This window comes from Oncorhynchus mykiss, chromosome 26, assembly GCF_013265735.2.
Source record: "Oncorhynchus mykiss isolate Arlee chromosome 26, USDA_OmykA_1.1, whole genome shotgun sequence".
NCBI lineage: Eukaryota > Metazoa > Chordata > Actinopteri > Salmoniformes > Salmonidae > Oncorhynchus > Oncorhynchus mykiss.
In genome coordinates, this window is record NC_048590.1 from 24,309,279 (window position 1) to 24,332,657 (window position 23,379).

Here is a 23,379-nt window from a genome sequence, read left to right on the forward strand (position 1 = left end):
TTGGTGGTTGAAAATATCCCTCTAGTGGTGTGGGGGCTGTGGTTTGGCAAAGTGGGTGGAGTTATATCCTTCCTGTTTGGCCCTGTCCGGGGGTGTCATCGGATGGGGCCACAGTGTCTCCTGACCCTTCCTGTCTCAGCCTCCAGTATTTATGCTGCAGTAATTTATGTGTCGGGGGGCTAGGGTCAGTTTGTTATATCTGGAGTACATCTCCTGTCCTATCTGGTGTCCTGTGTGAATTTAAGTATGCTCTCTCTAATTCTCTCTTTCTCTCTTTCTTTATGTCTCTCTCTCGGAGGACCTGAGCCCTAGGACCATGCCTCAGGACTACCTGACATGATGACTCCTTGCTGTCCCCAGTCCACCTGGCTGTGCTGCTGCTCCAGTTTCAACTGTTCTGCTTGTGATTATTATTATTTGACCATGCTGGTCATTTATGAACATTTGAACATCTTGGCCATGTTCTGTTATAATCTCCACCCGGCACAGCTAGAAGAGGACTGGCCACCCCACAAAGCCTGGTTTCTCTCTAGGTTTCTTCCTATGTTTTGGCCTTTCTAGGGAGTTTTTCCTAGCCACCGTGCTTCTACACCTGCATTGCTTGCTGTTTGGGGTTTTAGGCTGGGTTTCTGTACAGCACTTTGAGATATCAGCTGATGTACGAAGGGCTATATAAATAAATTTGATTTGATTTGATTTATGTTCAATAGTTCCAAAACATGCAGTGATATTGCAGAGAGCCACATGAATTCACAGAAATACCCATTATAAATGTAAATGAAAATCCAAGTGTTATGCATGGAACTTTAGATACTCTTCTCCTTAATGCAACCGCTGTGTCAGATTTCAAAGAACTTTACGGAAAAAGCATAATCTGAGAACGGCGCTCAGAGCCCAAACCAGCCAGAGAAATATACGCCATGTTGGGTAGACAATATTAGTCATAAATAGCACTATAAATATTCACTTACCTTCGATGATCTTCATCAGAATTCACTCCCAGGAATCACAGTTCCACAATAAATGCTTGTTTTTTTTTATAATGTCCATCATTTATGTCCATTTATGTCCAATTAGCTTCCTTTGTTAGGGTGTTTGGTAAACAAATCCAAAAGCGCGTTCTGGTCCAGTCGGACGAAAAGTTAAAAAAGTTATATTACAGGTCGAAGAAACTTGTCAAACTAAGTATAGAATCAATCTTTAGGATGTTGTTATCATAAATCTTCAATAAAGTTCCAACCGGAGAATTCCATTGTCTGTAGAAAAGCAATGGAACGAGAGATACCTCTCATGTGAAATGCGCGTGACTGAGAACGAGGCTGCTGGCAGATCTCTTAGTCAAACAGCTCCCATCCAGCTCCCCTTCACAGGAGCAGCCTGAAACAATGTTCTAAAGACGGTTGACATCTAGTGGAAGCCGTAGGAAGTGCAAAATAACCCATATCCCACTGTGTATTTGATAGAGGGGAGTTCAAAAACTACAAACCTCAGATTTCCCACTTCCTGTTTGGATTTTCTTCTCAGGTTTTTGCCTGACATATGAGTTCTGTTATACTCACAGACATCATTCAAACAGTTTTAGAAACTTCAGGATGTTTTCTATACAATACTAATAATTAGTAGAGAGTCTTCGCCAGGAATTTACGACCTGAGATAACAGAACCTGGGTGTAGGAGAGAGTGAGAGAGGGGGAAGCCACGATCTATACCCAGAAAGGGCCACGTCATGACATTAGTAAGCATTTCACGGTAAAGTCTACACTTCTTGTATTCGGCACATGTGGCAAATAAAGTTTGATTTTATTTTAGCTTCCTGAGAGTATACTTTTTCATATCTCAAAAAAATACTCAAGTATACTTTCAAAAACAATATTTAACTTAAATGTCCACAAAATATATTTAACATACACTTTCAAAAATGCATGTGCCAAAAATGTGCATATTACCATTCCTCCTTTCCTGCAGCTGAGGTTTTGATTTAAAATATTATATTGTTACTCATATTAGGCTAATTCAAATGCGTTGATGTTTATTTTCAAACCAACTAATCTTGTACTTTTAATTACACATGACATATTACACATTTTATTAAAATGTTCATTTCAAATCAAATCTTATTTGTCACATGCACCGAATACAACAGGTGAAATGCTTACTTACAAGCCCTTAACCAACAATGCAGTTTTAATAAAATACCTTTAAAAAGTAACAAATAAGGAAAAACAAATAATTAAGGCGCATCAGTAAATAACAATAGCGGGGCTATATAAAGGGGGTGCCTGTTCGGAGTCAGTGTGTCAATATGCGGGGGCACCGGTGTTGAGGTAATTGAGGTAATTATGTACATGCAGGCAGGGTTAATAAAGTGGCTACACATAGATAATAACAGAGAGTAGAAGCAGCGTGGGGGGGGGGGGGGGGGGGGTGCAAATAGTCTGGGTAGCCATTTGCTTAGCTGTTCATGAGTCTTATTGCTTGGGGATAGAAGCTGTTGAGAAGCCTCTTGGACCTAGCCTTGGCGCTCCGGTACCGCTTGCAGTGCGGTAGCAGAGAGAACAGAAAAAACTATTTTTTTTGTGAAGAATCAACAACAAGTGGGACACAATCATGAAGTGGAACGACATTTATTGGATATTTAAAACTTTTTTAACAAATCAAAAACTGAAAAATTGGGCGTGCAAAATTATTCAGCCCCTTTACTTTCAGTGCAGCAAACTCTCTCCAGAAGTTCAGTGAGGATCTCTGAATGATCCAATGTTGACCTAAATGACTAATGATGATAAATGCAATCCACCTGTGTGTAATCAAGTCTCCGTATAAATGCACCTGCACTGTGATAGTCTCAGAGGTCCGTTAATGTTTGAAGCCTGAAATGTGGCAAAAGGTCGCAAAGTTCAAGGGGGCCGAATACTTTCGCAAGGCACTGTATATAGCGTGTTAACATTGGATGAGAAGATGCCTTGGGCGATCAAGGTACATTTTTATTAATTACAATTTCAAATGTGGTTAATGAGTAGAAGTCCATTAGTAAAAGTATACTTGAAACACATTATAGATATACTTTATTTGTAAAGAAAATGCATGAATTCTAATTCAAATAACATTTTATTATACTTAAAATGTATGAGAAATATACATAAAATGTACTTCAAATCAAATCAAATTGTATTGGTCACATACACGTGCTTAGCAGATGTTATTGCGGGTGTAGCGAAATGCTTGTGTTTCTAGCTCCAACAGTGCAGTAACATCTAACAAGTAATATCTAACCATTTCACAACAATACACAAATTCAAAACAACAGAAATACCATAATTAAAATTCCTCAAACATACAAGTATTTTACATTATTTCAAATATAAACCTTTTGTAAATCCAGCCACAGTGTTCGACTTCAAAAAGGCTTTACGGCGAAAGCACACCAAATGATTATGTTAGGTCAGTACCTAGTCACAGAAAAACACAGCCATTTTTCCAGCCAAAGAGAGGAGTCACAAAAAGCAGAAATATAGATAAAATGAATAACTAACCTCTGATGATCTTCATCAGATGACACTCATAGGACTGTATCTTACACAATACATGTATGGTTTGTTCGATAAAGTTCATATTTATATCCAAAAATCTCATTTTACATTGGCGCGTTATGTTCAGTAGTTCCAAAACATCTGGTGATTTTGCAGAGAGGCACATCAATTTACAGAAATACTCATAATAAACATTGATAAAAGATACAACTGTTATGCATGGACTTTTAGATCCACTTCTCATGAATAATACCGCTGTGTCAGATTTCAAAAGAACTTTATGGAAAAAGCACACCATGCAATAATCTGAGTACAGCGCTCAGACAACAAAACAAGCCATACAGATATCCGCCATGTTGTGGAGTCAACAGAAGTCAGAAATATCATTATAAATATTCACTTACCTTTGATGATCTTCATCATAATGCACTCCCAGGAATCCCAGTTCCACAATAAATGGTGATTTGTTCGATAAAGTCCATAATTTATGTCCAAATACCTCCTTTTTGTTCACGCGTTTAGTACACAATCCAAACTCACGACGAGCGAAAAGTCATATTAGAGTTCGTAGAAACATGTCAAATGAAGTATAGAATCAATCTTTAGGATGTTTTTATCATAAATCTTCAATAATGTTTCAACCGGAGAATTCCTTTGTCTGTATAAATGCGATGGAACGCAGCTAACTCTCACGTGAGTGCGCGTGATCAGCTCATGCCACCCTGGCAGACCTTTGACTCATTCAGCTCTCATTAGCCCTCACTTCACAGTAGAAGCCTCAAACAACATTCTAAAGACTGTTGACATCTAGTGGAAGCCTTAGGAAGTGCAATATGACCCCATAGATACTGTATATTCGATGGGCAATAGTTTGAAAAACTCCTCTCACAGACATCATTCAAACAGTTTTAGAAACTTCAGAGTGTTTTCTATCCAAATCTACTAATTATATGCATATATTAGCAACTGGGCCTGATTAGCAGGCAGTTTACTATGGGCACCTTATTCATTCAAGCTACTCAATACTGCCCCCCAGTCCCAAAGAAGTTAACAATATGATAGCCTTGAGACCATTTCAGTTTGTCCGGGATGTGTACACAGAGGAACTTCAAGCTTTCCACCTCCTCTACTGCAGTGCTGTCAATGTGGATAGGGGCATGCTCCCTCTGCTGTTTCCTTTGTTTTGTTGACGTTGAGTGAGAGGTTATTTTCCTGGCACCACACTTCCAGTGCCCTCACCTCCTCCCTGTAGGCTGTCTCATCATTTTTGGTAATCAGGCCTACTGCTGTTGTGTTGTCTGCAAACCTGAGTTGGAGGCATGCGTGGGTGAACAGGGAGAACAGGAGGGGGCTGACTACACACCCTTGTGGGGCCCCAGTGTTGAGGATCAGCAAAGCGGATGTGTTGTTTCCTACCTTCACCAGCTAGGGGCGGCCCGTCAGGAAGTCCAGTACCCAGTTCAGAACCAGGGCCCCAAGCTCATGATGAGCTTGGAAGGTACTATGGTGTTGAATGCTGAGCTGTAGTCAATGAACAGCATTCTTACATAGGTATTCCTCTTGTCCAGATGGGATAGGGCAGTGTGCAGTGTGTAGTGTGATGGTGATTGCATCATCTGTGGATTTATTGGGGCGGTAAGAAAATTGAAGTGGGTCTAGGGTGACAGGTCAAGTTGAGATGATATGATCCTTGACTAGTCTCTCAAAGCACTTCATGATGACAGAAGTGAGTGCTGTGGGCCGGTAGTAATTTAGTTCAGTCACCTTTGCTTTCTTTGACAGAGGAACAATGGTGGACATCTTGAAGCATGCGGGGACAGCAGACTGGGATAGGGAGTATGTCCGTAAACACTCCAGCGAACTGTTCTGCACATGCTCTGAAGACACAGCTAGGGATGCTGTCTCGCCGGCAGCCTTACGAGGGTTAACACGCTTAAATGTCTTACTCACGTTGGCGACGGAAAAGGAGAATCTACAGTCATTGATAGTGGGCACTGTGTTATCCTCAAAAGGTTGCGAAGACGGTGTTTAGCTTGTCCGGGAGCAAGATGTCGGTGTCCGCGATGTGGCTGGTTTTCCCTTTGTAGTCTGTGATTGTCTGTAGATCCTGCCACATACATCTTGTGTCTGAACCATTGGATTGCAACTCCACTTTGTCTCTATACTGACGTTTTGCCTGTTTGATTGCCTTACGGAGGGAATAACTACACTGTTTGTATTCGGCCGTATTCCCAGTCACCTTGCCATGGTTAAATGCGGTGGTTCGCGCTTTCAGTTTTGCGCAAATGCTGCCTTCTATCCACAGTTTCTGGTTAGGGTAGGTTTTAATAGTCACAGTAGGTACAACATATCCTATACACTTCCTGATAAACTCAGTCACCATATCAGTGTATTCGTCAATGTTATTCATAGAGGCTTTAAAAAAAGAAGATATTTAAACCTTTATTTAACTAGGCAAATCAGTTAAGAAAAATTATTATTTACAATGATCACCTACCCCGGCCAAACCCGGGCAACGCTGGGCCAATTTTGCGCCACCCTATGGGATTACCAATCATGGCCGGATGTGATACAGCCTGGATTCAAACCAGGGACTGTAGTGACGCCTCTTGCACTAAGATGCAATGCCTTAGACCGCTGCGACACTCAGCTACCAGGAACATGTCCCAGTCCGCGTGATCAACACAATCTTGAAGCGTGGATTGGTCAGACCAGTGTTGAGTAGTTCTTAGCACGGGTACTTCCTGTTTGAGTTTCTACCTATAGGAAGGGAGGATCAAAATGTAGTCGTGATCAGATTTGCCGAAGGGAGGGCCCCCGAGGGCCTTGTAGGCATCCCGGAAGTTGGAGTAGCAGTGTATTCAAAGTATATTTGTTTTGCTCTTTATCTAATATACTAAGAATATACTTAAGTACAAAAAAAGTGTCCCAATTTAGATTTAAATTAATTAAATGTTAAATTAATTAAATGTATTTAAAATTGTTCCAATTTAGATCATTTTAAATATTCTTAAATATAATTATCACAGACCTACTTAAATATATACAACTATAGTAAGGAAGTATGATTTAAGTACATTTAAATATATCCATCTTTCCCTTCGGAAATGCAAATGTTACCTTGCAGTAATTTACATTACGACCAAGAAAAGAACAACAACCAACACATCCTGCAGTATATTCAGCTAGCAACATCAAGTAGAAATTTAAATAGTAAAATCTGGTCTGCTCTGTTGTCACTGGATAAATCAACGTTGTTTCCACATAATTTCAACAACAAAAAAAGTGATGACGTTGAATCAATTTGTAAAAACTCCTCAACCTAACCTAAATCCATTGACATAGTGATATTTGTTTGAATTATTTCACGTTGAATGACAACGTGTGTTGAGTTGAATGACAACTCAACCAAATGTAAATCAAAACTAGACTTTGAACAGATGTCTGTGCCTAGTGGGCTGCTTCGACTCCAAAACCTGGGACACCCTTGCTGTCCTAATCAACAACAAAGGACAAATAAACAAATCATCTTCAGATGGTTTGGATTTGTTGGAATGCTCCTGTGAGTAGAGCAGCACTGTCATGTATGTCCTTGACATTCTTTTTAGCTAGATTATTATTATGTACTGACAGCAAGCACTAAGATTAGCCCTGTTGAGTTCTCAGGCTCCTCTACTCCTTTGAATCATCCTTGAATTATTTAACAATTTATATTTATTATTTTCTGCCATGCCTTCCTTTGCTCTTTAATGCAGGAAGCGTAGTATCATATTCCACTGGGTCCTGTCCCACACACATTTTTATTTCAAAATGAGGAGGAGATAAAGAACAGCTTGAGCATGACCACTCCCTTCATTATAATGCATTTGCAACTCTTATCTGTCTTCAGCCAACCTTGGCCAATTTTACACTACTCACCTATCGCACACACTGAAAACAAGCCATCTTTGTGTCAAATATCTGCTTTAAAAACACAAGACTAAGGCTTATCTATGGGGGTTGGTGAGCATGCTGAGAGAGCAAGAGCGAGAGATAGATAGATAGATAGATAGAGAGAGAGAGAGAGAGAGAGAGAGAGAGAGAGAGAGAGAGAGAGAGAGAGAGAGAGAGAACGATTGAGGATGACTGGCTTCCTCTGTTTCTAGTAAAACAACTGTCCCCAGACGCTTTAGGATTACTCAGCATTCATGAAACATTGATTTTCATTTCAGAGAGATATTCCTTGCATCCACTCACAACAATCCTGACTGTTGTCCTCCCTCCGCACTCATCACATTCTCTCTAATCTCAGTTCAATCAGAGAAAAGATTAACCATAGATAATCTCAACAAAATGAAAGTGTGGTAATAAAAGTGTCATGTCTGTTTTTTTTCTGTGAATACAGTCAGACAATGCATCAATTCAGCTGACAGAGATATGATTCTTAGATGTGAAGCCCAGTGTCTCAGCTCTCTCAGTGGCTACAGTACAACGACACAGCTGAAAAACCTGGAGCAGCCCTCTGCCGATCCAGCTTTCAGATCAAACTCTACAAGAGCTGAGAATTACCCAAAAGCCTCCTGCAGCGATGGCAAAAGCACATGCTGTACGCAGGGGGAAAAAAAAGGAAAAAAATGGAAGCGTTTCAAACCAAGATGGGGGTAGCACACTATGCTAGAATCCTGCAGACTACGGAGAATTCATTAGTCTCACATGTCCCTCCTAGGCATTTTCATAGTAGTGAAGTCAGAGGGGCTATTAAAGCAGGCATTTGAGGCCACCGGACATAGCAGAAGGAGCATGACGCAACATATCGGAGACCTTGGTCACACTCTCTAACCCTCTTGCATGGCCTTATATTAAAAGTAAATGTAGTTATTACTGCTTCATTGGACTTTCTAGGTTTTCATATCCACATCAATCTATATGCATTAAGTTAGCATTAAATAAATAAAATAAAAACATTAAATCAGTCATATGCATTAAATCTGTCATATCTCATGTCCTCCACATCAATCATCAGAATTCAAAGAGAGAAGAGCCCTGTGTGTATTATGATCAACTGTCAGCACTATGAGAGAATATTAGATCCCCATGTAAAGGATCTGAGTTTCGCACAGTCAAACACTGGAAAGTCATGGTTCCTGGTTGTAAAGGTCATGTGTGTGGTGTCTGCTATGAAGGGATGTGTTACATACAATGACCAAAGAATAGTCTTATTGGTGAGTGTGATTCTTTTTAAGATGATTTTAAAAAAGAGTAAAGTCAAAGCATTGTACATTTCTGTGGATCAACAACAAGTGCTCATTGCCAGAGCCCCTCGCCCCAACTATAACTCATGAGTTCTGAGATCACTGGATTCAGACATACCCCCCAGTGTATACGCCCCCTTGATAGAGTGCCAGTCTATTGCAATAGGGGATTTGTTTTGCATTGTCAAAATGGGGTCGATAAAATGACTGTCATTGAGTCATAGCCCACCAGGCACAGACGTCAGTTCAATGTCTAGTTTTGATTTACATTTGGTTGAGTTGTCAACTAACGTGAATTCAACATGAAATCCCCCCAAAATATTCACCATGTCATTGAATTTGGATGAAAATTCTGGTGAAACAAAGAAAACATTTGGTGGAAATGACGTGGAAACAACATTGATTCAACCAGTTTTTGCCCAGTGGGGGAATGGCTCAGGTTCTTTTACTGGTATTTCCAGCATTATCCACTAGGTTTGATGCAAGCAGAAAATCCTAGGAAATATTCTTTAACAAACTGTTTCCAATCAATTAATCAATGTCTGGTTCTGTGAGAGTGTTTGGTGGGGGGGAATTGCCTAAGTCAGGGGAGGCGTAGCTCTATGAATCTTAATTGAACGAAGCCTATTATTTGTTAGAGAATACTATTTGTAGATCAGTGATTCTATAACTCACTTCGCTCAAGCTTACACTCTTCGACGGACTCAGAAGTTGGAGCAAACTAGATCCCCATTTAGACAAGCTTAACACCTTCTTTGTCCACTTTGAGGATAATAAAGTGCCACCCACGCGGCCAATTACCAAGGACTGCGGGTCCCACCTCTCCTTCTCCGTGGCCAAAGTGAGTATGACATTTAAACGTGTTAACCCTCGCTTGGCTGCTGGCCCAGACTGCATCCCTAGCCGCGTCCTCAGAGCATGTGCAGACCAACTGGCTGGTGTATTTACGGACATTTTCAATCACTCCCTATCGCAGTCTGCTGTCCACACATTCTTCAAGATGGCCACCATTGTTCCTGTCCCAAAGAAGGCAAAGGTAACTAAACTAAATGACTATCGCCCTGTAGCATTCACCTCAGTCATCATGGAATGCTTTGAGAAACCAGTCAAGGATCATATCACCTCCACCCTACCTGCCACCCTAGACCCACTTCAGTTTGCATACAGGTCCACAGATGATGCAATCGCCATCAAACTGCACACTGCCCTATCCCATCTGGACAAGAGAATACCTATGTAAGAATGCTGTTCATTGACTACAGCCCAGCATTCAACACCATAATACCCACCAAAGTTATTATTAAGCTTAAGGCCCTGGGTCTCAACCTCGCCCTGTGCGATTGGGTCTTGGACTTTGACGGGCCACCCCCAGGTGGTGAGAAAAGAAATTGCAGCCCAAGTAAACGCTTCACAGAGTTCAAGTAACAGACACATCTCAACATCAACTGTTTAGGAGAATGTGTGAATCAGGCAAAGAAACACCTACTAAAGGACACCAATAGGAAGAAGAGACTTGCTTGAGCCAAGAAACATGAGCAATGGACATTAGACCGGTAGGAATCTGTCGTTTGGTCTGATGAGTCCAAATTTGAGAATTTTGGTTCCAATCGCCGTGTCTTTGGGAGACGCAGAGTAGGTGAACGGATGTTCTCCGCAAGTGTCGTTCCCACTGTGAAGCATGGAGGAGGAGGTGCTTTGCTGGTAACACTCTCTCTGATTTATTTAGATTTCAAGGCATACTTAACCATCATGTCTACCACAGCATTCTGCAGCGATACACAATCCCATCTGGTTTGCACTTGCTGGGACTATCATTTGTTTTTCAACAGGACAATGACCCAAAACACACCTCCAGGCTGTGTAAGGGCTGCTTAACCAAGGAGAGGGATGGAGTGCTGCATCAAATGACCTGGCCTCCACAATCACCCAACCTCAACCCAATTGAGATGATTAGGGATGAGTTGGAACGCAGCGTGAAGGAAAACCAGCCAACAAATTCTCAGCATATGTCGGAAATTCATCAAGACTGTTGGAAAAGCATTCCTCATAAATCTGGTTGAGAGAATGCCAAGTGTGCAAAGTTGTCATCAAGGCAAAGGGTGGCTACTTTGAATAATCTAAAATATAAAAATATATTTTGATGTTTCAACACTTTTTTGCTTACTACATGATTCCATATGTGTTATTTGATAGTTTCAATGTCTTCACTATTATTCTACAATGTAGAACATAGTAAAAATAAAGAAAAACCCTTGAATGAGGAGGTGTGTCCAAACCTTTGACTGGTACTGTGTGTGTGTGTGTGTGAGTGATTAAGAGAAATAAGAGAGAGAGAGCGATTGAGGATGACTGGCTTCCCCTGTTTCTAGTAAAACACTGTCCCTAGACGGTTTGCTGGGGCAAACCAAATGATCATGGTATCCAGGAGTCCTGAAACAAAGATAGACTGGCTAGCCACACCCTTCCTTTTTTGAACTCCAAACAGGAAATTTCCTCAGAGTAGCCAAGCAAGTATATGCTGCCATCTTGGGGTATGGAGTGAGATTCTGTTGTAGTGACAGTTGACAGTGGATTCAGTTAGTTTCAAGGGTTGAGAAGTTATGGGCTTGGACACAAACAACTACTATCCTTCACTTTGATTTCATCAAAGCCAGTGAATGCAATTCGCCTTGAGTCAGAACAGTCCCTTGGGGGAATGATGTCACAGCTAAAATCAATCAATCAATCAATGTATTTATAAAGCTCTTTTTACATCAGCAGATGTCACAAAGTGCTATACAGAAACCCAGCCTAAAACCCAGAACAGCAAGCAATGCAGATGTAGAAGCACAGAGGCTAGGAAAAACTCCCTAGAAAGGCAGGAACCTAGGAAGAAACATAGAGAGGCTCTGAGAGGTGGCCAGTCCTCTTCTGGCTGTGCCGGGACGAGATCATAAGAGTACATGGCTATTTAAGGCCAGATTGTTCTTCAAGGTTTCAAACATTCAAAGATGATCAGCAGGGTCAAGTAATAATCACAGTAATTGTAGAGGGTGCAACAGGTCAGTACCTCAGGAGTAAATGTCGTTTGGCTTTTCATAACCGAGGATTCAGAGGTCGACACAGCAGGTAGAGAGAGCGAGAGAGTCAAAAACAGCACGTCCAGGACAAGGTAGCACCTTTGGTGAACAGGTCAGGGTTCCCTAGCCGCAGGCAGAACAGTTGAAACTGGAGCAGCAGTATGACCAGGTGGACTGTGGACAGCCAGGAGTCATCAGGCCAGTTAGTCCTGAAGCATGATCCTAGGGCTCAGGGGGAGGGAGAGAATTAGAGGGTACATTCTCACACAGGACACCAGATAAGACATAGACTATTGCAGCATAGATACTGGAAACTGAGACTGGGGTGGGCCGGTGGATACCCGCGGACAGGGCCAACCAGGCAGGATATTACCCCACCCACTTTGCCAAAGCACAGCCCCACACCACTAGAGGAATATCAACAGACCACCAACGTACCCTGAGACAAGGCTGAGTATAGCCTACACAGATCTCATCCACCACGGGAGCCCAAGGTGGCGCAAAACCAGACAGGAAGATCACGTCTGTGACTCAATCCACTCAAGTGACTCGCCCCTCCTAGGGACGACATGGAAGAGCACTAGTAAGCCAGTGACTCATCCCCCGTAATAGGGTCAGAGGCAGAGAATCCCAATGGAGTGAGAGGAGCCGGCCAGGCAGAGACAGCAAGGGCAGTTCATCGTTCCAGTGCCTTGCCGTTCACCTTCGCACCCCTGGGCCAAACTACACACAATCCTAGGACCTACTGAAGAGATGAGTCTTCAATAAAGACTTAAAGGTTGAGGCCGAGTCTGCGTCTCTCACATGGGTAGGCAAATTATTCCATAAAAATTGAGCTCTATAGGAGAAAGCCCTGCCTCCATCTGTTTGCTTAGAAATTCTAGGGACAATAAGGAGGCCTGCGTCTTGTGACCATAGCGTACTTTTAGGTATATTTGGCAGGACCAAATCAGAGAGATAGGTAGGAGCAAGTCCATGCTATGCACTGTAGGTTAGCAGTAGGAGCTCTGCGGTCTTCGTCACCACCGGTCTACTAGCTGTCACCGATCCCTTTTCCCCTTTTCGTTTTGGTTGGTCTAATTGGTTTCACCTGTTCCTTGTTTGGTTGGCCCGCCTGTGTGTGTGCGGGCTTGTTTGCTGTTTTTGGTTCAGGAGTGTCCTTTTCATTTATGTCCGCTTACAGCGTGTGTACCGGTGTTGTACATTTAGTGTGTTCGGCGTTACCCTCTTTTTGTTCGCTGTTATTGGTCCGGAATAAATGGTTTTCCGAATCCTCTGCTCTCTGCGCCCATCACTCTTCTAAAGCTTACACTAGCCTTAACAGGAAGTCAATGTAGAGAGGCTTGCACTGTATTAATATGATCACATTGTTTGGTTCTAGTCAGGATTCTAGCAGCCTTGTTTTGTGCTAACGGAAGTTTATTTAGTGCTTTATCCGGGTAGCCTGAGAGTAGAGCATTGCAGTAGTCTAATCTAGAACTGACAAAAGCATGGATTAGTTTTTCTGCGTCATTTTTGGACAAGAAGTTTCAGATTTTTGCAATGTCACGAAGATGGAAAAAAGTTGTCCTTGAAACAGTCTTGATATGTTCGTCAAAAGAGAGATCAGGGTCCAGAGTAACGCTGAGGTCATTCACAGTTTTATTTGAGACGACTGTACAACCATCAAGATTAATTCAGATCCAACAGCAGATCTCTTTGTTTCTTGGGACCTAGAACTAGCACCTCTGTTTTGTCCGAGTTTAAAAGTAAAACATTTGTCGCCATCCACTTCCTTATGTCTGAAACACAGTCTTCAAGGGTAGGCAATATTGGGGCATCACCACGTTTCTTCAACATGTACAGCTGTGTGTCATCAACAAAGCAGTGAAAGTTGACATTGTGTTTCCAAATGACATCACCAAGAGGTAGAATATATAGTGAAAACAATAGTGGTCCTAAAACGAAACCTTGAGTAACGCCGAAACTTACAATTGATTTGTCAGAGGACAAACCATCCACAGAAACTAACTGATATCTTTCCGGCAGATAAGATCCAACCAGGCAATAACTTCTAATCCCTCCAAAAGAATGTGGTGATCGATGGTGTGAAAAACAGCACTAAGGTCTAGGAGCATGAGGACAGATGCAGAGCCTTGGTCTGACACCATTAAATGGTTGTTTACCATCTTCACGAGTGCAGTCTCAGTGCTATGATGGGGTCTAAAACCGGACTGAAACATTTTGTATACATTATGTGTCTTCAGGAAAGCAGTGAGTTGCTGCGCCACAGCTTTTTCTAAAAATTTTGAGAGGAATGGGAGATTCGATATATGTCGATAGTTTTTTACATTTTCCTTGTCAAGGTTCGGATTTTCAAGAGAGGCTTTATTACTGCCACTTTTAGTGAGTTTGGTACACATCCGGTGGATACGGAGTCATTCATTATGTTCAACATAAGAGGGCCAAACACAGGAAGTAGCTCTTTCAGTAGTTTAGTTAGAATAGGGTCCAGTATACAGCTTGGCAGTTTAGAGGCCATGACTATTTTCATGAATGTGTCAAGAGATACAAGATTAAAAAACTTGAGTGTCTCCATTGATCTTAGCTCCTGGCAGTTCTGTGCAGACTCAGGACAACTGAGGTTTGGAGAAATATTTGAAGTCCGTAATTTGCTTTCTAATGATCATGATCTTTTCATCAACAAAGTTGATGAATTTATCACTGCTGAAGTGAAAGCTATCCTCTCTCGTTGAATGCAGCTTTTTATTTAACTTTGCGAAAGTATCAAAAATAAATGTTCTTGTTCTTATTCTCCTCAATTAGGTTGGAAAAATAGGATGATTGAGCAGCAGTGAGTGATGGCTCCTCAATATTGCACGGTACTGTCTTTCCAAGCTAGTCGGAAGATTTCCAGTTTGGTGGAGCACAATTTCCGTTGCAATTTTCTGGAAGCTTGCTTCAGGGCTCGGGTATTTTCGGGGAGCAAATTTCTTGTGACAAGTCAGCAAAAAATTGAATTTTATCTGCCATGACTACAAGGTCCGACAGGAATTCAGGGAACTCGGCCCAGGAGGCCTGTAGACAGTAGCTATAAAAAAGTGATTGAGTAGGTTGCCTTGATTTCATGACCAGAAGCTCAAAAGACGAAAACATGATTTTTTATTTGTAAATTGAAATTTGCTGTCATAAATGTTATCAACACCTGTGCGGGGATATGGTCACTAGTGTAACCAGGAGGAGAGGCCTCATTTAACACTGTAAATTCATCAGGCTTGAGCCATGTTTCAGTCAGGACAATCACATCAAGATTATGATCAGTGATTAGCTAATTGACTATAACTGCCTTGGAAGTGAGGGATCTAACATTAAGTAATCTTATTTTGAGATGTGAGATATCACAATCTCTTTAAATACTGACAGGAATAGAGGAGGTCTTTATTCCAGTGAGATTGCTAAAGTTAAAACCTGCATGTTTTGTTTTGCTCAACCGAGAGTGAGGCACAGACACGGTCTCAATGGGGATAGCTGAGCTGACTACACTGACTGTGCTGGTGGCAGACTCCACTAAGCTGGCAGGCTGGCTAACAACCTGCTGCCTGGCCTACACCCTATCTCACTGTGGAGCTAGAGGAGTTAGAGCCCTGTCTATGTTCATAGATAAGATGAGAGCGCCCCTCCAGCTAGGCTGGAATCCGTCACTCCTCAGCAGGCCAGGCTTGGTCTGTTTTTGGGTGAGTCCCAGAAAGTGGGACAATTATCTACAAATTCTATCATTTGGGAGGGGCAGAAAACAGTTTTCAACCAGCGATTGAGTTGTGAGACTCTGCTGTAGAGATCATCACTCCCCCTAACTGGGAGGTGGCCAGAGACAATTACTCGATGCCAACACATCTTTCTAGCTGATTTACACGCTGAAGCTATGTTGTGCTTGGTGACTTCTGACTGTTTCATCCTAACATTGTTGCTGCCGACGTGGATAACAATATCCCTATACTCTCTACACTCCTCAGTTTTAGCCTTAGCCAGCACCATCTTCAGATTAGCCTTTACATCAGTAGCTCTGCCCACTGGTAAATACTGTGTGATTGCTGGATGATTATTTTTAAGTCCAATATTGCGGGTAATGAAGTCGCCAATGACTAGGGTTTTCAATTTGTCAGAGCTAATGGTGCGAGTCTTCGGTGGCTCAGACCCCGTAACGCTCGGCCTCTGTTAGCTGAATGAGCGACACCGGTTGAGCATGCCAACAGCATCTCTTTCCGGAAGCCTTGAGAAAATTGTCTGGCTGCGAGGACTGTGCGTGGGATTTATACTACTATCTGTGCCACCAGTAAGTACAGATAGTAGTATAAATCCCCCCCGCACAGTCCCCGCAGCCGGACGCTGTTTCATCCTTTCCCACACTTAAATTGAACTTGCCTAACTATTGCATCTGAAGCTGTGCTTGCAACACGGCTATCCTCACCATAAGGAAGTAGTTCTCCTGTATATTATGAGTACAGCGACTGAAATTAGAATGCATAGTGTTAATGTTACTACTTTGCTTTTTCGGCTGGTGGGGGTCCTGTACAACCACGTCCAGATAAAGCATCCTGGGTGAAAAAAATTGAGCGAGGAAAAAAACAGAAGTATTAAAAGTAAAAACCGAAAAGTTTGGCAAATAGCCAAGTAGCAACAAACAGCACGGAGACAAGTCTGGAAGTTGAGGGCGGAGCAACAGAAGGACATTAAAGGAATGACTAACAGTGAATTGCCATGCAACCTCCCACATCTGCTTCAGGTGCTGTCCTAACGTGGTTGCCCTGAGTACAGTGACGTCAACTCACTTTTTTCTCACATACATCATTCTAGTCATTGGGGAAGGCTTTTCACAGCATTGCAGCCATGATCATCCTACTGTTGAGCAGTGGTTCCCAAGCTGTGGGAAAGTTGTAATAGTAGAATGCACAATGTGCAATTTTGAAATCGAGTAGTGCATCATCAGTTTTCCTCTTGTCATGTTAGTCATTGCATACCTTAGATAACTATTTATAATGTGTCAGAAATGTCCAGATCAACTAGCCTATGTCAGCTAGCATTTTTAAGCTAGGTTCTTTATACCAGTCACTCAAATATCACATGAATACACATTAGACATGGCAAAATGCATAGAGTTGCAAGAAAATTAGCTGTAAAACGACAACATTTTCTCTGCACCCCATGACAAAATGTGTAGAATTGCTTTAAAACCTGCAAAATGTTATGTCTGCCAACAACAGGGGGGTGAACAGTTTGTGTCATGAACATGTTCCCCAATGCTGGAAGGGATCCTGAGTGAAAAAGTTTGGGAACCCCTGCTGTAGAGCAGTCATTACCTTGACATGGAGAACTTTTGTCCCTTTTTCTAATCCTTGCCACTTTGCAGCTCTATTGCTCTCTCTCTCACATGAGTGCCCTATTTGAGGGTCAGTCACACTGGATTACTCTGCCACTGCTGGGCACGAGTGAGTAACACCACTTCTGAAAGCATAGCTTCTAATGTTATTTAGCCTTAGCTAATGTGGGAGGCACTTAGTGTGTCCTTCAGCAGTCCCATGTATCTGAACTCTTTATGTTCGTGTTTCTCTCTCCTCTAATAAAGTTTCTCTCCTCCACAGGGAAGGCAATTAACAGGAAGGGGATAGAGGAGCAGCACACATACTTGCAGTGACCTAAAATCATAATTTGCACATCAAACAGAACCTGTCTTCATCCTGGACTATTTGCATATAATAACACGAAGGTACTGTTTGTCAATGTCAAGTAGAAGGCTTCCTTCTTATGATGCAGCAGTACCTTCTGTCTTTGTGTCTTCTGCTGGGATGCTGGGGCTTACGCACCAGTAGCAGATCAAGTTCATAGAGAGAGAAAGGAATAGTGATGGAGAGGGAGACTCATTCCATGGCTTTGAAGAAGGGGTTGATGGGTAACCTTCAGCAAGACAGGAGTCACGTCAGTCACGGTGGACTCCCTAAGCCAACTAAACCAACAAAGTAAGTATACTGACTGACCAGACTCCTGTTTTCTGTAGTCTAAACTGGTGTCTTAGCATATTCAACAAAGAGTTAGCATAGCGTAGAGGGGTTACTGGTAGTCGTTTTGGTAACACTTTACAATAACATGGTCTTAACCATTGTAAAATTATAATTTACTGTAGCACGGTTGTAATAACATGTCACTTGTAACAATATCTATGAATTCCAGACAATGCTAAAAAGTCTAGTCATCGCAACTTTCTTATTGTTGGACACACATGTATACAAGCGCATATATTTGGCCTTGCTGTTTGGATTTTTTTTGTCCTTGATGTATTTTATTTTTGCATTGTTGTTTCCCTTTTTTTCCTCTTTTGTTCTCTTTGTTAGTTGTTGGTGCATTGGGCCTGTGGTGATTTTGGTTGGGTTGGAGGGGGACGGTGGTTTGGGGAGGTTCGGGGGGACTGTGGGGGGGGGGTATGGGAACTGGGGGGGATCTTGGACGGTTGGTGGCCTGTCGGTTTTGCCCGGTGACCGAGAGGTCACTGGTTCGGGGCCGATTCGGCTGGCAGAGGGATCTGGCCTCGTGCCCTTGGAGAGAGCACTTGAGCCTGGTTGCTCCTGTGGGTCGCTCTAGATGGGAGTGTCTGCTAGATGGCTGAATGTTATGTAAATGTTGAGCCGCTTCACTGCAGGAAGATTGTACAATATGTTTTAAAATATATGTTTAAAATAAAAATAAATAAAAAAATGAGAATAAAAAAAGTTTTGTTTGAAATCTTTTACAAACCACACCATATGTCATTTCCACGCTCCCCATGTCATGTTTGATGACTCGACCGTGACACATTTAACATTTTCAAGCACCATCCATACCAGTGGGCTTATCAACTCAAATCTCAGAGGAACAAATACTGTATTTCTAACATCAATCCAAACAGCTCAACAAACTAGTTATGAGACATGCATTATGCATGGTCTCTCTCCTCAGTAGGATGCATTAAATATTTGTTAACTTATAAAAGCATCAAGCAACACTCTGCACCTCACGACTATTTATTTTTCACACTAAAACTCCATCTGCCACATTCTCTGTTCTCTTTTCCCTCATATTTTATGGCAAATCAGGGGTGATTTGAATATTGGAAGAGAAGGAATAAATCGGGAACCATTAAGACTGAATCCAGGGGAGCTATAAGACAAACACAGACACTCCACATGCATAGCACAATACTCAAACAAATAGGGAAACATTAAATATTCACAAATCAACATAAAACAACATTGCACATCTCCTAATGATATGCGTGTGCTGAGCCTCAATTACTTTTTCCCACTTTTCTAGTTAGAGTGAAGACTATGCATACAGCTCAGCTTCTTCGCAACAGGACATTGAGATTGTAGTTTCCATTTAATCAATTGGGTTTTATTCCACTCTGATTAGTTTGCTCAATAATAAACACCAATTCAAAGGATGGAAGAAACGCTGTGATTGCTGATGCTAAGTTAAATATTCAGTCATTGAAATAATTGTATGTTTATTTTTTTTCCATAGCAAAACTTATCGTAACAAATGAAATGCTTTGTTTTCTTTGCCCCTGAAAGAAAATTCAATTAATATCACTCTCACAGCATTTTCTCCCAGTGCATTGTATCTTGTAACAATGTATCTTTGAGGCAAAAAAATAAGTTCGCTTTTCTCAAAGTATGTTGTATGAAGAGAGGACACCAACCACTTGATTAATTTGTCTATTGCTTTTCGAATATGAAGAAAACAGTTGTTGAAATAAATTATACAATTAATCACTTTAAACCAATTAACATTCACTGCAGATACTCTAAATTAATGTTAATTGTATTTAAAGAGATTGGGTAATTACGTTATAAATAGAGTGTGGTTCTGGATAGAGTGATGAATTCATTTAGAATGAATGTATCAACAACATTCTTACAAAATATCTATACACTACAAGCTAGTTAGAATACAATCTTAATTATTTTTTGAAAATCTAAGTGTGCACAATCTAACATAGGAATGAATTGATATCTGTCTGGCAATATGTCTTGCAAAAGCAGTTCCATAGTCAATCTAAATCAAAAGGTGAGTTTGAGTAAGAGTAAGAGCAAACAAGCAAATTCAACCATCTTCTACAAAACCAGGGGAATGGTCAACAGGATGCAACGTTTTGGAATGTTTAGATATGAATATGCTGTAGTGGCTTGCGAAAGTATTCAACCCCCTTGGTATTTTTCCTATTTTGCTGCCTTTGAACCTGGATTTAAAGTATATTTCTTGGGGGGGGGGGGGGGGGTTGTATCATTTACACAACATGCCTACTGTACCACTTCAAAGTGGTAAAAATCCATTAAGTTGGGTGAATTTAGGCCCATTACTGCTGACAGAGCTGGTGTAACTGAGTCAGGTTTGTAGGCCTCCTTGCTTGCACACGCTTTTTCAGTTCTGCCCACAAATGTTCCACACTGTTGAGGTCAGGGCTTTGTGATGGCCACTCCAATTGTCACGTTCTGACCTTAGCTCTTTTGTTATGTATTTGTTTTAGTATGGTCAGGGCGTGAGTTGGGTGGGTTGTCTATGTTAGTTTTTCTATGATTTGCTATTTCTGTGTTTGGCCTGGTATGGTTCTCAATCAGAGGCAGCTGTCAATCGTTGTCCCTGATTGAGAACCATATTTAGGTAGCCTGTTTTCTATTGTGTTTCGTGGGTGATTATTTTCTGTTGTCTGTTGTGTCTGCACCAGCCAGAACTGTTTTTGGTCGTTTCTCTTTGTTATTTTGGTTATTTCCGTGTTCATTCTAATAAACATGGATACATACCACGCTGCACCTTGGTCCTCACCTTCTTCCACCAACAACGGCCGTTACAGAATCGCCCACCACCAAAGGACCAAGCAGCGTGGTAAGGAGGAGATTACAACATGGGACGAAATAGAGAGGTGGTCGGTCGACCCAGGGAGAGTGCCGGAGCCCGCCTGGGATTCTCTGGGACAATGTGAGGAGGGATACCAGAGAATGGAGTTGACACGGCGGTCAAGGAAGCCTGAGAGGCAGCCCCAAAAATGTATTTGGGAGGCACACAGGGAGTGTGGCTAAGTCAGGTAGGAGACCTGAGCCAACTCCCCGTGCTTACCGTGGAGAGAGGTGAACCGGGCAGGCACGGTGTTATGCCGTGAGCCGCACGGTGTCCCCAGTGCGCAGGCATAGCCCGGTGCGGTACATAGCAGCGCCTCGTATCGGCCGGGCTAGAGTGGGCATCGAGCCGGCTCAGCGCATCTGGTCTCCAGTGCGTCTCCTCGGGCCCATGGCACCAGCCATACGCATGGTGTCCCCGGTTCGCCAGCACAGCCCAGTGTGGGCTATTCCACCTCGCCGCACTGGCCTGGCTAAGGCGAGCATTCAGCCAGGTAGTGTTGGGCAGGCTCGGTGCTCGAGAACTCCAGTGCGCCTTCACGTTCCGGTCTATCCGGTGCCACCTCCACGCACCAGCCCTCCGGTGGCAGCCCCCCGCACCAGGCTGTCTCTCCGTCTCCTTCCTACAGGTGCTCCCGCCTGTCCAGCGCTGACAGGGTCTCCCTCCAGTCGTTATCTGCCAGAGTCTCCCTCCAGTCCGGATCTGCCAGAGTCTCCCTCCAGTCCGGATCTGCCAGAGTCTCCCTCCAGTCCGGATCTGCCAGAGTCCCCCTCCAGTCCGGATCTGCCAGTCTCCCTCCAGTCCTGAGCTGCCAGAGTCGCCCGTCTGTCCTGAGCTGCCAGAGTCGCCCGTCTGTCCTGAGCTGCCAGAGTCGCCCGTCTGTCCTGAGCTGCCAGAGTCGCCCGTCTGTCCTGAGCTGCCAGAGTCGCCCGTCTGTCCTGAGCTGCCAGAGTCGCCCGTCTGTCCTGAGCTGCCAGAGTCGCCCGTCTGTCCTGAGCTGCCAGAGTCGCCCGTCTGTCCTGAGCTGCCAGAGTCGCCCGTCTGTCCTGAGCTGCCAGAGTCACCCGTCTGTCCTGAGCTGCCAGAGCCGCCCGTCAGTCAGGAGCTGCCAGAGCCACCCGACAGTCAGGAGCTGCCAGATCCGTCCGTCAGCCAGGAGCTGCCGGAGTCTACCATCCATTTGGGACCCGTTGCTAGGGTCCCCAGTCTGAGGTCGGCGGTGAGGTTCGCAGCTCTAAAGAGGCCACAGAGGCAGGCTAAGACGCGGACAAGGACAATGGTGGAGTGGGGTCCACGTCCCGCGCCAGAGCCGCCGCCGCGGACGGACACCCACCCAGACCCTCCCCTATAGGCCGGAGTCCGCCCCTTTGGGGGGGGGGGGGGGTACTGTCACGTTCTGACCATAGTTATTTTGTTATGTCTTTGTTGTAGTATGGTCAGGACGTGAGTTGGGTGGGTTGTCTATGTTAGTTTTTCTATGATTTGCTATTTCTGTGTTTGGCCTGGTATGGTTCCGAGAGGCCCGAGAGGCAGCCCCCCCCCCCCCCCCCCCCCCCCCCCCCCAATTTTGGGGAGGCACACGGGGAGTGTGGCAGAGTCAGGAAGCAGACCTGAGCCAACCCCCCGTGCTTATCGTGGCGAGCATGGGACTGGTCAGGACCCGTGCTATGGGGTGATGCGCACGGTACCGAGGCAGAGTATTCACAGGCCAGTATGCTCGATGCCAGCGTCCCGCATTTGCCTGGGGAAGCTGGCATCCAGCCAGAACGGGTGGGGCCAGCTCTGCACTCGAGACTTGTCCGGAGCTGCCAGAGCTCCGGACAAGTAGGTAATGAAGGTGGGATACATGTTTGACAGAAACACTTGTTTGAATGGTAACAGCTCTTCCATTCCTGTTTCAGTGAGAAGGCAAAGTAAGCTGAACAAAGTTTATGACTGTAAGATTGTGGGTGGTCATTCCGAGCTTGTTTGACAGTGTTAGCCAGTGAGCTATCGTGTTTGTGAGTCGCAGAACCACTGAATTCTAATTTCAAAGCTGTGGCAAGTTTAGTGTAGTCGTTAAGAACGTGTTGCTGTTGTAGATGAATTAACCTCGTCACGTGTCTATTCGACGTTCACTTCAACAGGTAAACCCTGTCAGAACCCGTAGCGTTCGGGTAGCCAGCCAATGAGTCCTCTATGTCAGCTAGGAACGTTCAGTATCATTTGGCTGTCCTGGAAAGGGGTCAAAGGTGGGAAAATTATTGAATTTGTCAAGGTGTTCCACACCAAGCGGGCGGAGAGGGTTGGCCTCATCCTGTGGGGAAATTGGGGCCGAACGGCCAAGAGGAGAAGACTGAGGGACACATGAGAGAGGCAAAGTCTGAAACCTATCGTCTCACTCCTTTGAGTACCGTACTCCAGTTGCTTCGTTGGGTAGTCACGCTATAGCGCATGACTGTTCTCGAATTCCACCAGATTGTACCTAAGGGTGGTATTCTGCTGCATTGCAGAGTCCACTTGAGTGCTTAGAGTACCGATTTTGGACATGTGAGTGTCGCATTTGCTCCTTTCAGTCTCAAACGTATCTGTCTTTGTTTGCAGATAGAGGTCTTGTGTATGGAGTCAGAGATTCAGTGATGAGATTTCCTCCCTTTGCTTAGAAATCAATATTTCCATC